This window comes from Zalophus californianus, chromosome 9 (genome assembly GCF_009762305.2).
Source record: "Zalophus californianus isolate mZalCal1 chromosome 9, mZalCal1.pri.v2, whole genome shotgun sequence".
NCBI lineage: Eukaryota > Metazoa > Chordata > Mammalia > Carnivora > Otariidae > Zalophus > Zalophus californianus.
Genome location: NC_045603.1, coordinates 108,966,694 through 108,982,844, shown reverse-complemented (window position 1 = coordinate 108,982,844; position 16,151 = coordinate 108,966,694). Strand labels below are relative to the sequence as shown.

Genomic DNA, 16,151 nt, shown 5'->3' with positions numbered 1-16,151 from the left:
TTGTCAGAGGTAGCTTGGAAAGAGAAAGTCTGCATAGTAGAGTATATAAATTCTCTAATATATATTTTCATATAATTCCATGTGTTTTGAAGAATTCCAAAGGTATACAAATCTCAAATTGAAAATATTCGCATATAGGGCAATATTAATATCTTCCAAGAATATGGGATAGTATTTCATCATTTAATCTACTGGATAGATCCCTATCACCTTTATGTTGCTATTAATTTCATTAGAGCTTCTGGAACATTCTGTCAATACTCTGTTTGATTATTTTTCCAGTCAATAAAAGCCTGTCTTCCCTTTTTCCTTCTGACAAATATTTTAAATGGATCGCCCTGAGAACATTAAAGGTTAATGGGTCTGTAAAATGTGCTACTTGACAAGGCTTCAGCCCACATTTGGATATAGCTTAAAACTTCCCCTCCATACTCTTGAGCTGAGCAGGTTGTTATTCCCACTGTTTGTTTGTTTGTTTGTTTTTAATTTTTTTATTAACATATAATGTATTGTTTCAGGGGTACAGGTCTGTGATTCATCAGTCTTACACAATTTACAGTGCTCACCATAGTACATATCCTCCCCAATGTCCATCACCTTGCCACCCGATCCCTGCCACCCCCCTCCACTCCAGTAACCATGTTTGTTTCCTGAGATTAAGAGTCTCTTATGGTTTGTCTCCCTCTCTAGTTTCATCTTGTTTCATTTTTCCCTCCCTTCCCCTATGATCCTCTGTCTTGTTTCTCAAATTCTTCATATCAGTGAGATCATATGATAATTGTCTTTCTCTGATTGACTTATTTCACTTAGCATAATACCCTCTAGTTCCGTCCATTTCATTGCAAATGGCAAGATTTCAATTTTTTGATGGTTGCATAATATTCCATTGTATATATACCACATCTTCTTTATCCATTCATCTGCTGATGGACATCTAGGCTCTTTCCATAGTTTGGTTATTGTAGACATTGCTGCTATAAACATTGGGGTGCACATGCCCCTCAAATCATTACATTTGTATCTTTGGGGTAAATACCCAATAGTGCAATTGCTGGGTCGTAGGGTAGCTCTATGTTCAACTTTTTGAGGAACCTCCATACTGTTTTCCAGAGTGGTTGCACCAGTTTGCATTCCCAGCAACAGTGTAGGAGGGTTCCCCTTTCTCCACATCCTCGCCAACATCTGTCGTTTCCTGACTTAATTTTAGCCATTCTGACTGGTGTGAGGTGGTATCTCATTGAGGTTTTGATTTGTATTTCCCTGATGCTGAGTGATGTTGAGCACTTTTTCATGCGTCTGTTGGCCATTTGGATGTCTTCTTTGAAGAAATGTCTGTTCATGTCTTCTGCCCATTTCTTGATTGGATTATTTGTTCTTTGGGTGTTGAGTTTGGTAAGTCCTTTTTTTTTTTTTAAGATTTATTTATTTATTTATTTGACAGAGAGAGAGAGAGAGAGATACACACAGTGAGAGAGGGAACACAAGCAGGGGGAGTGGGAGAGGGAGAAGCAGGCTTCCCACTGAGCAGACAACCCAGTGCAGGGCTTGATCCCAGGACCCCGGGATCATGACCTGAGCCACCCAGGCACCCTGAGTTTGAGAAGTTCTTTATAGATTTTGGATACTAGCCCTTTATCTGATATGTCATTTGCAAATATCTTCTCCCATTCTGTCAGCTGTCTTTTGGTTTTATTGACTGTTTCCTTTGCTGTGCAAAAGCTTTCTATCTTGATGAAGTCCCAATAGTTCATTTTTGCCCTCGCTTCCCTTGCCTTTGGTGATATTTCTAGGAAGAAGTTACTGTGGCTGAGGTTGAAGAGGTTGTTGCCTGTGTTCTCCTCAAGGATTTTGATGGATTCTTGTCTCACATTAAGGTCTTTCATCCATTTTGAGTCTATTTTTGTGTGTGGTAGTTTGAGTAAGAGAATGGTCCAGTTTCATTCTTTTGCATGTGGCTGTCCAATTTTCCCAACACCATGTGTTGAAGAGACTGTCTTTTTTCCATTGGACATTCTTTCCTGCTTTGTCGAGGATTAGTTGACCATAGAGTTGAGGGTCCATTTCTGGGCTCTCTATTCTGTTCCATTGATCTATGTGTCTGTTTTTGTGCCAGTACCATACTGTCTTGATGATGACAGCTTTGTAATAGAGCTGGAAGTCCAGAATTGTGATGCCACAAGCTTTGCTTTTCTTTTTCAACATTCCTCTGGCTATCTGGGGTCTTTTCTGGTTCCATACAAATTTTAGGATTATTTGTTCCATTTCTTTGAAAAAAGTTGATAGTATTTTGATAGGGATTGCATTAAATGTATAGATTGCTCTAGGTAGGATAGACATCTTCACAATATTTGTTCTTCCAATCCATGAGCATGGAACGTTTTTCCATTTCTTTGTGTCTTCCTCAATTTCTTTCATGAGTATTTTATAGTTTTCTGAGTACAGATTCTTTGCCTCTTTGGTTAGATTTATTCCTACGTATCTTATGGTTTTGGGTGCAATTGTAAATGGGATCAACTCCTTAATTTCTTTCTTCTGTCTTGTTGTTGATGTATAGAAATGCAACTGATTTCTGTGCATTGATTTTATATCCTGCCACTTTACTGAATTCCTGTATGAGTTCTATTCCCACTGGTTTTTAAGAAACATATACAGCATCTTTTATTTTTGAACCCATACATTTTCAATAATGGCTTCCCAACGTAATACCCAACCCCCCTGGAACTCATGCTCTCCATGTGAAGCTGTGATAATGTAGGCATGAAGATAGTTCCTGAGATAGGAAGTGAGCATTCATTAATCTCACTGCTGTCTCTCCAACTGTGACTTTTTTGTTCCTGGACTACTTCTTCATGGCTTTTAATAGGAGGATTGTAGGAGGCTTGACTGACAAAGTATTTTACAGGTCTAACTAGAAATATTTCCCTATTATTTTCATGTAGCATAGACAGTTTTAATCCTGTAATTATTAGGTTCATGAAGTCCAAGCCATTGATGAAAACTGATCTCCTACTATTTGTGGTTAATTGAAAGTGCAACTCTCCCAACACAGGAAGTCGACCCAGTGTCCTTAATTTTAAATTCTGGTGACCTCAATGTTTTCCACAGTAACAGCCAAGTTCTGGAAGTCACTTCTGCCCTTATTTCAAATCTCAGCTGCTGGTGAGATACTGCTTCATTCTCTTCCTTTGCTTCCTTTCTTCCTCTGCTCTAGAGAATGGCAACCCACTTGCCTAAGACTAGCAAAGCCACTCTAAGGATTGAAATTAAAAAACGTGCTGCAATGGTTTTCATGATTGGTGATGACTTCCAAAGACTGGAAGACCATCAAGCAACCTTGGCGACAACAGTTGGCAGTCTGAAGGTGAAATCCTGGCTTCAAGAATGAAACCCTTGTAACTGCTCATTCTGTTTCTCAGGCCAGTCTATAACGGGTCAATGAGTCACATTTGGACTTCTAAAGTTCTTGGTTAGCTCTTCCACCAAGAAAGCCAAAGGAAATTTTAAATATTCATTAGCATTAGCGGCTAATCCATACACATCCCAATCAACTTATATTTAGGTTCATTGCCAATTTAAAGTTGCTCATTTTGTGTGTGTGTGTGTGTGTGTGTGTGTGTGTGTGTGTGTGTGTGTGTGAAGAATATAACAAAGATACCACATGAGTCAATCAGATGGGTGAGAGAGACAATACAACTCTTAATGACAAGCCAGTAAATCATAATTTCTACAGAAAGGAGGGATGAAGAGGGCACTTATAGAGATGGTTTTTTCATAAAGAATCCACACAGAGAGACAGAAGATAATTTAAGTCTAACACTAATGCAGCCTTCCCTTACACATTGTTTTTTTTTTAGTTTTAGTCCAACTGGAACTTTCTTTTATACTTTTATATGTGTGTGTGTGTGTTGTGTGTGTATTTGTATATGAATTTTAAAGTAAATAAAGGTGGTTGGTTTTGGTTCAGTAATGATCTGGAAGTCTTTCTGACAGCATTCAAACAAGGATACATTGGATCACCCACTACAGAGATTCCTCTTTCGGCCTGTACAGTGTAACCTTGAATTATATGGAACTCAAATCTTTCCCATTCATAATTATCATGGGGTTTGTACCCTCTCCTGTCAGAGGCAGATCACACAGAGTGCTAGGCTTTATACCCTTTGGAATGGACCACTGCAACATCCTTTGGAAAAGCAGCTGAGCATACCAATTCACACTAACTGGAGCAACGATCCTATATGTGGGTGAGCTCTGGAGTCTGTCCTGTACCTGAGCCCCACAGGCTCACTATCCAACTATCTCCTTAGGTACAGCGACTGAGAAAAGAAACATCAACAGCCATTCTCATGCGTGCTTGAGAATCATAGAGAGTGCTTGCTTAAAAACGCTGATTGACTAAGACTCACCTAGAGAAATTCTCATTCAGTCAGTCGTGGGCAGGTCCCAGTGTATCTGAAAACACTGCAGGTTCTATATGGACAACACTTAAAAAAGAATTCAGCCTGCAAACGTCATAGTCGGGACAAATTCCAATGCCCCTGGGGCAACTGACTAACGACCTAACTACAGAAGGAAAGCCAATGGCCTTGGGAGCACCCATGTAGGTTCTGTGACAAATGGGAGTAATATGCATGGTCTGGAAAGGGAGGCCCTTACTTGGTTCCAGTAGATTTCTGTCCTGAAGGGATGTGAGCCTGGTGTTGCCTTCTAATTTTTTTAAAAAAGAGAAGTCAGAACTATAGTTTTCTCTCCTATTCCGTGAATTTTAAATGTTGGCTTACTTTCTTTTTTTGGGCCCAGGTGAGACAAAACAAAAAACCAAAACCAAATTGGTCTGTGGGCAGCTAGCTTGCAAGCTCTACTTTGTATTCTGCAGATGCTGCCTGTTTTATATGTTGCTTTTCTAGGCTATTTACTTCCACTGCACCAAGATAAGGCCAGTGATCCCCCTAGTAACAGGCCCAAGAAAGAGAAATATTCTTTAAAAGAGACAACTAGGCACTGGCCATCTAGTCTTGCTTCTCTGAAACTCTCTGCTCCTTCTGATCTAACACTGCGTATACTGCCCTGCTGGCTGGAGTTCTGACCTATCTTCTCAGACCAGCATATGCTGAGAGAGAGGAGTTTGTGATGTGACTGATTAATTCTTTACAGACTAAAAATACCTTAACATTTGCATTTTAATTATGCAAAAGAAATCTGGAAAGCTGGAATAGAGGTCATAGCTTTAAGATCCAGAATTCAGTGGAAGGGATAATGACCACTCATTGTTTTGAGCAAGAAGGTATACCACCTTGGTATATAGTAGTTTTCCCATAGAAGGAAGAAAACCATGAAAGGGGAAGGGAAAGAGAAAGAAGAGAGAGAACGAACAGTGGCAGGCCTTCCACGGTGCCCAGAATGGAGAGATGATTATAATCTCTAGCACAAGGGTGCCTGGGTGGCTCAGATGGTTAAGCATCTGCCTTCGGCTCAGGTCATGATCCCAGGGTCCTGGGATCGAGTCCCGCATCGGGCTCCCTGCTCTGCAGGGAGCCTGCTTCTCCCTCTGCCTCTCTCTCTCTCTGACTCTCATGAATAAATAAATAAAACATTAAAAAAAATAAAATAAAAAATATATAATCTCTAGCACAAGAGGAGAGGAAGAAGGTAAATTCACTTGTATCTTTCTTTCCATAATATCTTCTCCTTTCCTTCCATCTTCTGATTCTACCAGTAAACATTGCTTTACAGTGTTTATAACTTACATGTGCATGTGTTTCTCTTTCTTAAGCTCATGACTTCATGACAATCATTTAATATATATATATTCTGTAAGTCAAGTCCCTGAGGCAGGGTAAACCGTTACACAAATACTTGTAATGGATAGACTTCAGGGTAGCCCCACAATCCCTGCCTCCAAGTATCCACACCTTTGCACAACTCCTCGCCGCTGAGTGTGGGCAGGGCCTGTGACTTGCTTCTATCAATGAAATGAGACAAAGGTCAAGGAATGGATATGATTACATTTGTGTGATTATATAAGAATGCAGTGCCCATCTTGCAAGACCGTATCTCTCTCTTCTGGCTTTGAAAAAGAAAGTTGCCCTGAATCCTACAGCTGCAGAGAACAGAATGCTATCAACAACTCCAGGAGCAGGAACTCAAATGTTTCCCTCGTGGAGCCTCCCAGTGAGACCCCCGTCTGGCTGACTTTGATTGTACCTGGATGAGACCCTGAACAGAGGATTCAGCTGAGCCGTTGCTGGACCCCACATCCACAGAAACTGACAGAAGAAGCTGTTAAGACTGTTAATTTGTTATACAGCAATAGAACGAATACCCATTGATGTTGGCCTTGGCCATGTGTCTTGATTTTGCCCACAGGATATTCATGGGTGTGATGCAAGTAGGGGTTTGAAATGTGATTGCACAGTGGGTTTGCTTTCTTGGGCTCCATTGCAACAAAAGATAATGAACAGACACTCTAAACCTCCTTCCCCTAAACCACCACCACCACCATATCACCTTAGACAGTGCTGGTGGGGTGGCGGGGGCGGGGGCTGTACACGCTTATTAAATGAAGTAAAGTGGCCTAGAAGTACAAAGACCTAAGCCCTGCCCATGGTTGCAACCAAACAAATATTGCCTGTTGCAAAAGCATGCTGGTTAGAAGAGCAGAAGACAAGAGAAGAATCGTATTTTATGAATGAGTTTTACCACTGTCACTTATATGGTTAGTTACTCCAAAGTTCTAGTCTCTGAGAAAAACTGCACAAAGTAAATAGTATTGCAGAAGATGTCCCTGAAAGATGGTTACTGCCAGAGCTTAACACAAGAAACCAATGAAATGTGCTTTCTACTGAGCACCAGTATATCGCCAAGAACACTCCATGGAAATCTACCCAATTGCTTAGGGTGACTCCTTCAGTCAATCTCCTCATCACTTCACCCAAGATACCCACTTTGGCTCTGTGATCTCTGAAAAGCAGTCCTCATGAGACCAAAGCAGCCATGTGGGTGTTTTCTCAGAGTGTGGTGAAAATAGACCCCCCAGTCAGGTCATTCAGCAAAATTGAACTCAAGGGCTCACTCCTAGTTACTCTTCCTGGCAGAGATAGGTGACCTGCCAGGATCGGACATAAACTCACACAGAGATATTCCTGGTTAAAACTGGTTTTACTTAGTTTGTCCAGAGTTCGGCACTTAACATATGTCCTTCAAAGCCCCAGTTTACAAAAGAACAGGTACACACAGTAAAGATTTTGTTAACCACAGCAGCTTACATCCTCCGCCTTTCCATTTTTGCTATACACTCCTCAGCCCTAGCAATTTACTTTTTGGCCTAAGTACAAAATTCTATTCCAAATGCTACTGGATTTCACGCATGTACTTGGCATCCAATTACTGGAAATGCAAAAGGACATTGCTCTTCCCAATTAAAAAAAACACAAAAGTCAATTTTCAAATTCTATCTGAGATCTCGGATATCATGCCACCCCACACTCAGAGCGTATTCCCAATGACTTATTTCTAGCACTCCCCCAGGGGTCCCATGCTACACCAGAGGGGGGGCGCCTAGAGTTCTGCTGACTGCCAACTTCTCCCCTTAAGGAACTCTTTCTTCTCCACCCACCAGTGTCTCAAAGTCCTACCGTCTCCCAGACTCTGGGATCTTGCAGTCAAGACTTCGGAAATATCATTATGGTCTGCATCCCAGCATACTGACAAAGATGAAGATAGTAAGTTAAAGCTTTCAGGACACCATTCATGACACTCCAAGAACCCTGTTTTCCTGAACTCTGGCTTTTCCGAGCCTTGAAGCTATCTGTGGATAACTCGCCCTTCACAGGAGGTCCCTGCATTTTGGTCCACTTATTTCAGGGAAATGTATCACTTTTTTGACTTCCTTGGTAGTTACACACAAATGAAAAGACTGACGATCCAGTATGTTATGTAAACAACCCATCCTTCCCAGATACTATTACTTTTCAAAATATTTCACTAGAGAAAAATTAAAGCACCTTTCCCTTCCTTGTCCAATTACTAATTCTTCCTGCATCCTAGAAAAGGAAAAACGTTTAGTCCCTTTATTTGTACCAATGGCAATTCTCAAATTCAGCTATTTCAAGGATGTCACTTCAAACAGACACCAGGACCGGAGAAGGTAAAAAAGTGACACTGGAGGAAACATATGTAGGGCAGACCTGTCACACAGCTTTAGAAACAGGCAGCCAGCAATGACCACAAGCGTCTCAGATCATTAAGCAATGTCTTACTGTGATGTCATGCACGGATGTACAGAGCTGTAATCCTTTCAAAACAGACAGATTGTCAGCATGATAAAGTGGATACAAACAAGTTCTTGAACAGTGATGACTACAGTGTTGGAGGGGGGGAAATGTCACTAAACTAAAGAGTGTTGCCAGCACAACTACTAGGGGCCGGCGCCATTGAGAGACTCAGGTACTCCACATGCTTCTCACTGAGCTATTTCTCGATACTGATTAGCAATTCTAAAAACTATTCCTGATCTTGTAATCGCCAAATAGTTATAATCTACAGATGTCAGAACTGAGTTCTTAATTGCTGTAAATTAGTGAGCAAACACAGGTTTCTCATTAAACCCATTACACCCTGTATGTTAAAATGGAGCCCTTGTCATGTGTTTTCTTTCTTGGCACTCACATCAGAGCATTCTTGGTAAAACCCTAGGAGCAGAAAAGCAGAGCGATCTTGCTAGGGTGTGTGTGGCAGGCTCCCATCCCTGAAGGTAGTATTGATCACTGAGCTAGAAACCTTTAAATGGCACCACATTTGTTGCCGAGATTTCACCATGAGCTACACTGTGCCTACATCTTTGCTTTCTTAAGACAGATTCAAGTGGTGTCACCCCTCTTTGAAGGCTTTTGCTTCTCTTAGAGGAACCTAGAGTGCTGCCTCCCACAGCACTTGGGTTTGCTTCCTGTTACCTGTGCAGGTGAAAAAGCATAAATTGCTAGATTAAAAGGGAAGGGAGGAAGGAACGGACTGAAATGTTGTGAAAAAGCGTATCTGAATTTTCATACTCGGTAAGCACTAGTCTTCTGGCTAAAGAGACTAGGGCTTTCTACTCTGGCTCTCTCTCTCTCTCTGAGGCTGGAAGATTTATGACAAATGGGGGAAAGGCTGGGAGGGTTAAACCAAGAAATGTATCAATTACCAAACTACAAATAAAAATAGCTCCTCTGCACAAGCTTCATTAAGTTTTATCAGCAAGTATCTTGGGGTTTTACACTCAAACCACAGGTCATAAATTCACAGTAAATCCCCCATATGTTCACCAAACACCTGAATTCAATTTCTTTTCTGGTTGTGAAGTAGGAATATGGTGCTCCAATTAATTATGCATGCAAAGTTAGTTTCTAAGACGGGGAGCTTTTTTTTTTTTTTTCAATGCTGAAGGTATTTATAACATCCGAAATTTGGGGATAGATCTTTCTTCAATCTTCACAATTTTATATTGGTGTGTAGGCATAAATTCTCTTTTCCCTGTTTGAACAGTGAAAAAGTAAAGTTGGTAAATACTTTGTTATAATGTATAATTTTTCTATAGATAATCTCAAACATTTGTGAGATGTGACAATGGTCTTAATACTTAAGGTTTTTAGACAAATGTTGCTGTGGGTATGTACAAATCACTTTGAATTACAGAGAAAAATCTAAAGTGAGGCTAAATGGCTATATTTATATGTGTCTATATGTACATGTGAAATTAGCTGCTTAGGAAATATCACGTCATTTTCAGTTTATTTTCACAGTTTTGCTCATCACTTGTAATATGAAAAGAATTATGAGAAACTTATGCAAATCCTAAAGGCACTCACTTTCCTCAGCTGATAAAATTCATTTTCAGATTTTTGACACCCATGATTTGTTGTCCATTTCACACCAATTTCAATGCAATAAATCATAACAATTTAAAAACATACAGCTATGTTTTCTGGGTTAAAAAGGTAGTCACCAAAGCTGTTAATACTGCATTTGCTTCTGATGTGATGAGTCACAGGGAGGGTCACCTCTCTCCATCAGAAAGACTGGGGACTGGATCTTACTCTGGGTCCCTGTGTGGTCATCTGGTAACAGGCCTATCATTTTATAGGCAGCAAAATCTCAGGAATGTACCCCTCACCCCATTTTATTACTATCATCACTCTTCCTTATTAGCCTGTCACTGGTCTCAGGCAGGAGTGAGAAAAATTTAGCTTTACTTTTTCGAGGGGAATTCCTCCAGCTACAAAGAACACACACGTGCACAGACATACATAATTTCAGGACCCAACAATAAATACACGAGAAAAAACATTCTATTGTGAGCCTGAGGTCAATTTTCCTGACTAGTAAATTTCACAGAAATAATCCAAGTTGTTTTCTACCCAGAAAGATTGCTAAATCTATTGTAGTCACACCTCCGATGAGGCATTTGCTTAAAACTTAGCAAAAGTAACATTATTTAGCAAGCTTTCAAAGACCATCAATGAAAAACGATTTATCGAAGTTTTCGTTTCAGAAATCATGTTCTCATAAAACTTTCCAACATGTGAGATGGAGTGATGGAGCCTAAGACCCCAGAGAAGGTGCGAGAAGCCAGAGTGAACCTCCCCAAGCCCCTAAAGGAAAATGGGCAAGGGGGCAGGGGGAGAGAAGTAGCCTACTCCCTAGTAGGCTACTCTGCAGGGCTTTAAACGAATAAATGATGGGAGAGAAAATGTTTTCCAGGTATACCTATGAATTTAAATGCTTTCTTGAAAATACAACGTTACTGCCTCTAAGAAACCACATATGTCACTTCTCTTTGCGCAATGCAAGATGCAGTTATAATTTGGAGATAATGCCCCAAGTGCACTTTCTTTTCATAGATCACATAATTTTCATAAACCGTCTAATAAATGGCAAGGACATATAAGGTATTCTATTAGGTTAGAGTGTTGAAGAAAGTTTATGGATTATGCTATTCATTCAATAAAACCACTGGGGATATGAAGGTTAGCCAGTTGTGACCCACAGTAAAAGTCTGTGCTTCAAACTAAAGTATACTTTATGTGTCTGAATAAAGAGCAAAGGAATTCAAGAGTATTCAGGTGAAAATTCTGGAGAACGAAAAGAAGAGTGAAAATCGGGACTACATTATGAAAATTTGAAATAAGAAAGCAATGGAAATTAAATTACAAAACCTGATGGGTTCTGATGACAAAATAAAACGATTATCATGTTCCTTTTCATATTAGAGAGGTTTTATCATACAAGCATAGAAACTAATTATAGAACCATTATTTTAATTCTTTAATCATGAAATGATTACATAGAATTCAAGGTTAACATTCTTTTTTTTTTGCATTCTCTGTCTTTAATGACAGCATAATTGCAAAATACTATACGAAACTAAGCTGTTTTTTTCTTTCCTAAGACAAAAATTCCAATGCAATATGGTGCTTAATGCTCATGTCAATTCTAAGTTTTGGATAAATTCTATATGGCTTTCCTGAAATGATTTAATGGATTTAATGGAAATGATTTAAAATGGAAAATAATGTAATAGGAGATATAGGAGATATGTGATTTCATGACTGGCTAATTCTGAAAGTTTTCTGAGAACTCGAATAAAAGCAGAAACATATTTAGTCATCTAAGAAAACAGAATATTGGATGTGCCCAAATGAAGAGTTTCTACATATTATTGATTTTTAAACATTTTAAAAATCATTGGAATACTTCTATTGACTGATGGTTTTTTTTTGTTTATTTATGTCTTAATTAACTTCATAATTATTAGCCAATAATTTTTTAGGCTCTCCTTCAATTTACGATTTGGCCATGGCCCAACTTACAAATAATTTATCTGGATAGAGGAAATAAATGAGATAGAAACATCAATCAGTTTAACTTCTCAATTCATGTTCAGTTAAATTATTATGAGAAACACAAAAAGTGTGACCATATTGGTTGGAATTATTGATAGCTTCTGAAAATGGCCTGCATCATTCTTTTGTAAATTACATTTTCTCAAAGTAAAACTTGCATATGTAGGATTGATATTTTTAAATGCTAACTAAAAGTCTTAAAGTATCTTCTGCTTCATCGCCTTGCGTCCCTCTGACTACCCAAACCCAAGATAAACACTCTTAAGGCTTTTCACTGTTTCTACAACATTTCTTTTTTAATTCAAGCTCAGATATGCAGAACGGATCAATCATAATTCCTGGTTTGTGATACACTCTTGTTGATGATTCTCAGCTCACTTTCTTCCATACAGTTAACGATTTTTAATACTATACTCAATATTACTAAGAGTAAATTATCAGTATGATTTATTACATAAAACAAAAGCTAGGGATTTAACAATAAGCCATATCTAACCAAGTACCTCTGGCATTTCCCTACATTTTTCCGAACGATTTTAAACATTATCTGTTGACTGCCTGTGAAGGTACCGGAAGCATTAGCTCTCTTATACATTGCAATCCCAATTTCCACTCCCTATTTTCATGACCCACATCCTCCCGATCCAGTTGTAGCAGAGCCTTTCAATGATTTTTTTAGTATTTATATTATTTATATAAATACTGTTCATTACTAATTCAAACGGAACACTGTGATTACATTTCCTTTCTTCTATGACATTCTTGGTTTTTCTTTTGCTTAGTGTTCTTAAAGCCTGTCTCTAATTTTTTCCACCCTCTGTAGTCTTTTTTTTTTTAAGACTATTTTTTAGAGCATTTTTAAGTTCACAGCAAAATTGAGAGGAAGGTACAGAGATTTCCCATAGACCTCCTGCCCCACATGTGTGTAGCCTCCCCCATTATGAGCATCCCCCACCAGAGTGGTAGACAGGTTACAACTCAAGAACCGACACTGTCACATTATTAGTCAAAGTCCGTAGTTCACATTAGGGTCTATTCTTGGGGTTGTATAGTCTATGGGTTTGAGCAAATGTATAATGACATTTATTTATCATTATAGTATCATACAGAGTATTTTCTCTGCCCTAAAATCCTCTGTGCTCTACCTATTCATCCATTCCTCTCCCACCCTCCCTGGCAACGACTGATCTTTTTACCCTCTCCATGTTTTGCCTTTTCCAGAATGTCACATAGTTGGAATCATATAGTATGTAACCCTTTTCAGATTAGTTCCTTTCACTTAATAATAATATGCTTTAAGTTTCCTCCATGACTTTTCATGTCTTGATAACTCATTTCTTTTTAGTTTTAAATAATATTCCATTGTCTGGATATGTCACAGTTTATATCCATTCACCTACTCAAGGAAATTTGGATTGCTTCCACATTTTGGCAGTTACAAATAAAACTGCTATAAACTATTCATGTGCAGGTTTTTGTGTGACATAAATTTTCAGCTCTTTTGGGTAAATACCAAGGAGCACAATTGCTGGATTTGTAAGGTATATTTGGTTTGGTAAGAAATTTACAAACTTTGGTCTTCCCAAGTACCTGTACCATTTTTGCACTCCCACCAGCAATGAGTTCCTGTTGCTCCACATCCTCGTCAGCATTTGGTGGTATCAGATTTTGGCCATTCTAATAGAGATGTAGTGGTATCTCACTGGTGTTTTAATTTGCATTTCCCTGATGACATGTGACGTGAAACATCTTTTCACATGCTTATCTGCCATCTGTGTATCTTTTCTGGTGAGGTGACTGTTAAAGTCTTAAAGTCCTTGATCCTTTTTTAAAATTTGGCTGTTGAGGGGCACCTGGGTAGCTCTGGCAGTTAGGCATCTGCCTCTTGGCTTCAGCTCAGGTCATGATTTCAGGGATGTGAGATGGAGCCCCACATCAGGCTCCACGTTCAGCGGAGTCTGCTTGAGATTCTTTCCCCCTCCCACTCCCTCCCTCTCTGCTCCTCCCCCCACTCACACACTCTCTCTAAAATAGGTAAATAAAATCTTTAAAAAAAATAAAATTGGGCTGTTTTTCTTATTTTTGAGTTTTAAGAGTTCTTTGTATATTTGGGATAACAGTCTTTTATCAGATAGGTCTTTTGCAAATATCTTCGCCCTCTTTATAACCTTAGACACATTTCCACATGATCCAACCTATCATAACCTATCAATTCCTGTTTTTTTTTTTTTCTTGGAGCCCTCCAACTTAAGTGTTCTTTCCACATGCTCCAATCTGCACTGGCTCTCCAGTGTTCTGCACAGGGGATGTCCTGGCACCTCCCTTCATCGTCATCCTGGGATTTGTTAGAGTACATTGTATAGCTTCCTAAAAGGGGAAGTATTAGAAGCAAAACAAAACAAAACAAAACAAAAACTTATATCTTTACATGCTTAAACCATCACCACTTACTGACAGTTTGGCTAGGGATGGAACCACAGATTAGGAAACAGATATCTTCAATATTTGAAGATGTGGCCCTGTGGTCTTCTAGCTTCCAATGTTGCTGCTGAGAAATCTAACATTCTGATTCCCAACTCTTCATTGTATACTTTTCAAAAGGATCATCTCTTTGTTTCTGTTATTCTGAAACTTCACAATTCTGCTTCCTTTTAAAATTGATTTTTCAGGGCACTAGTTCATTCTTCAATTTAGAATCTTAAGTTCTCCATTTCTGGAAAAATTTCTTGTGTTATTTCTCTAATAATCTCTCCATCATTATCTCTGTTCTTTCTAGAAAACATATTAGTTATATGGTGGACCTTCCAGAATGAATTTTTGATTTTCTTCCTCTCTCTCTTTCCCACTATATTGATCTTTGTCTTATGTTCCATGTTCCACAGCAAGCTTTAGAATTATTTCTATATTATTCTTTGATATTATATATATGTTTTATGCATATAAATGACTTTTTAGAATATATATTTATACATGCTATATGTTTATATATTTATATATAAACATATATGTAAATACATATGAATATGTATGTGTGTATATATATATATATATATATATATACTTTAAAAAATATTTCCGTATATATTGACTCAGAGACTAAATTTTTAAAGCATTCAATTTGTAACCTACAAAGCTCCAAATACAAGCAAATCTTATTTTTATGATTTAGCCAAGTCTTCCAAACTTTTCTTCCACAAACACACGTTCTGGAATTATACTCCAAATAGTTTTTTCTTTGACATGTAATGAAATTCACAGTTTGGCTTCAGATGTTTATTACACAAGTTTACACCCACTGCTCAAAGTGGTGATTATGATCTATAATTTTTAATCCTCTGTTTCAATATTTGCTGGCCTCCACTCTTAATTCTCCTGCCAAATAGTGACCAGCTCCCACTTGGATCTCTTAAAATTATCCCATTGGTGTTCATGGTAGAATGTTTCATGACTTTTCCCACAGTACAGTCCTAACTATAGGTACCGAAGCATGCTTTGAGAATACAGTCTGGGGCTCCAGCACACCCCCACCACACACAGAGCTGATGCCATTTTCTAAGAGATTTAGTTCTGTAGCTAGTGCATGTGAATTAATATAAGCAAACTGAACCTGGTATAAGGTCTTGAATAATCAGTCTTAGAAGAATCAATTATACTCTGATTAACTAAGAGCTTACCAAAAGTCCTTTTTTGGTATGTTTGTTATAATCCCTGCATTTGAAAATCTTTTTATTTTTTAATTTTTTTTATTTTTGAAAATCATTTTAGAAAGCACAAAGTCTCTTCCCCTTCTTGGATAGAAGGAATAATGGATATCATTTAAGTTTTTTAAAAAGTTTTAAGATTCTCATGACCTTTAGTTCTCATTACTGAATATCTGAGTAAGAAAAATAAGTAATTTAGCTGAATCTTATTCCATCAACTACAGGATAAAAAGCTCTTTTGCTTTCTCACTGAGTTTTTTGGACATACTCCCAATAGCAGCACTTTTGTAGGCATCTACCTCTTTCTTCTAAAAGAAAACTTTTGCAAACATATTGGCTAATTGTGGGTTTGCTTGGTTGATTTCTAGTTAATTGAGACTTTATTGTATCATATTACTTACACATGACTTTAAAATTATACTGTAGCTGAAACAAATGAAAAAATCTTTACTTATTTTGTGGTATAGGATTCATAGAAGAGGTTCCCTTCTCTAGTTTGACTTTTTCTCTATTTCAGGCATTTGTAAATTTCTAAAGAAAAAAATCAATAATACTGACTTCCAGACACAAA

At 38.2% G+C, this 16,151-nt stretch overlaps 1 protein-coding gene across 7 annotated transcripts in view; it reads right to left on the bottom strand.

Moving 5' to 3' along the window:
- PARD3 (par-3 family cell polarity regulator) overlaps window positions 1-16,151 on the bottom strand; it is a 646,927-nt gene that overhangs the window by 21,312 nt on the left and 609,464 nt on the right. The window lies entirely within an intron of this gene.